Raw genomic sequence first — 2,766 nt, 5'->3', positions numbered from 1 at the left:
GTAAAGATTAACAGCCTTGGAAACCCTGTGCAGGGTCACTATTCGGAACCAACTCCACGGTACATTACAACAACAACATAGGTTTAAAAGAGGAAGGCCTCCAACAAGATGGATTGGCCAAGTGGCAGCATCGATGGACTCAAGCGTGGCAACAGTAGTGAGGTTGGCTCAGGATCGGGCAGTGTTTCGTTCTGCTGTGAATAAGGTCGCTATGGGTCGACACCAATGGCACCTAACAACAACAACAACAATAGGTTTCAAAAGACATTCAACTAAAAGTTCTTTTTAAATGAAAATTATGCTGATTGTTTAGTAACAGCCCATCACGTCCAAGTTTGATCATTTATGTAAGTATCCCCTATTGGAGCTAATGAGGGCATGGCTTATTCTTTCTGAAACAGTATTTATTGTCTCTATCACATTGTTTAATGCAGAGTCTTTTTCTTTGTTATTCCTCTTGTTCCTGAATACCATAAATTAGTAGGCCAGCTTCAGTTTAAGCAAGGATCACACAGAGTGCTTTCCCGTAAAGGAATTAGCATCTAATGAATAAGAAATCCCAGTAAAGACCCCAAGGGCAACATTAAAAGACAGGGCTTCAATAACAACTTCAGAAAGTCTATGCTATACAAAAATCAACTTGAGCTATTGTCTATAAACAGGAAGAAGCATTAATTTGTACTTCTCATGAATAACTATCAGCTTAAGTAAGAGATTCTATGCCTTACCAACTATATTGTGGTGTGACCACATTAGACATGGCAGAGTTTTGTAAACAGAACCAAGGAAGATAGGAAGAAGGAAGGAGGGAGAAAAAGAGAGCAATTCATTTAGAATGAATTTCAGAACCTTTGGTTAGCATTTTCTTTACACCTAGCACTATGCTTAAGGAGCTCTGGTAGCGTAGTGGTTACGAATCGGGCTGCGAACCTTAAGGTCGGCGGTTCGAAACTACCAGCCGCTCCGCGGGAGAAAGATGAGGCTTTCTACTCCCGTAAGGATTTACACCCTCGGAAACCCTGTACAGGGTCGCTATGGGTCGGACCCGACTCGACGGCACTTAACAACAACAACATCACTATGCTTAGCGCTAAGGCAATGAAGGAACAAACAAAGAGACATAGTCTTTAGTTTTAATTGGCACTGTGGGATAAGCACTGAACTGCAAGATCAGTTTGAACCTTAAGTTCAACAGTTCAAACTTACCAGCTGTTCCTCGGGAACCCTGTACCGGGTCACTATGAGTCTGCACTGACTTGGCACTTAATACAAACAGCAACATATCTAGTGGGTGAGTCAGTCAACTAGATAATGTATGTTGTTGTTAAGTGCCTTAGAGTCGGTTCCGACCCATAGTGACCCTGTACAGGGTTTTCGAGGCTGTAAATCTTTACGGGAGCAGAAAGCCTCATCTTTCTCCCGCAGAACGGCTGATAGTTTCGAACTGCTGGCCTTAATGTTCGCAGCCTGATTCGTAACCACTACGCTACCAGAGCTCCTTAAGGTTACTGGCTATTGAGTACATTTCAGGCATGCTGTATGTTCTGCAGAGAAGCAATTTATGGCAAATTAAGGCAAATTCCTGCCTGCAGCTTTAAGAGTTACTCGGTTCCAGAACAGTTTATATGCTGGACCCAGCAGGCACATTGATGAAAGATCCACAGTTCCTTTTATTGTTGTTGTTAAGTGCCATCGAGTTGGTTCTGACCCATAGTGACCCTGTATAGGGTTTCCAAGAAGTAGCTGGTAAGCTTGAACCGGCGACCTTACGGTTCAAACAACTTTGCAGTCCTGCACATGAATCAACAGTGCTACACCAGGACTCCACAGTTACTTTTAGGGACCAAAAATAAATGTCTCATTATTTTCTTGTTTAAGAAAATGTTGTTGTTAGGTGCCATTGAGTGGATTCCAACTCACTGACATTTAGGATTTTTGTTTCTTTTTGTATTTTTCTTTAATATATATACATATATTTAGTGTAATCATCTTTATAGCACTGTATTAGGAAGAGATCATTTATTTTTATTCAATTATTTATTCTTGAATTTATTTTTTTAAGGAGTAAAAGAACCCGTGCAATTCTTTGAAAATTCTGGTGATATTCATGGATGCAATTTTTCATTAAGAGATCAGCCTTCTTTCAAGGAAAAATGAAATGAATTTTTAGGTTGATTAAAATATTATCATATCTAATTTATAATACAATCTTCACATGTTAATCTGTTTTGTATAAGACAGCCACTGCTTTTATTGCAATTTGCTTTGTTTGGATGGAAAATATCGAAATAAGCTCTTTAATTAATTGTGTACATACACTTATAAAAAAAAACAAGAAGTCTTCTATAACATTAGTGTTTGTAGGTATTTTTAAGGTTAATCTTCTTTTATGCTGACTTTCGCATTGTTACTTTTTTCAGGAACTAGAGGCTCCAACCAGTTGTCTGAAAGTATGTTGTAGTGTGGTGCTTGTGTCAAGCTGTGATGATGGGAGCTATACCACAGCTCTTTCAAATACTAGGAAGGTCACTATCATGGACGTGCGTAGCTCTCGGAGCGCTGCCTGAGACACCAGGAACTTCCACCTGTTCATAGCTTTGTACTAACCTCCTAATAGCCTCTTAACAAGCTAACAGTTTGCCAAGGACCTTGTAAGTGGGCTTGTGTACAGCTTTACACCATCTGCCTTGGGGACCACCTGCATCATTTAACCCAGTTATGTAAGTGAGTTGAGTAATCATTGGCAGTGTACCTTCTTTCTTCTGC

This window comes from Chrysochloris asiatica, unplaced genomic scaffold (assembly GCF_000296735.1).
Source record: "Chrysochloris asiatica unplaced genomic scaffold, ChrAsi1.0 scaffold00021, whole genome shotgun sequence".
In the NCBI taxonomy this organism is placed as follows: domain Eukaryota; kingdom Metazoa; phylum Chordata; class Mammalia; order Afrosoricida; family Chrysochloridae; genus Chrysochloris; species Chrysochloris asiatica.
Note: the sequence above shows the minus strand (reverse complement) of the source record.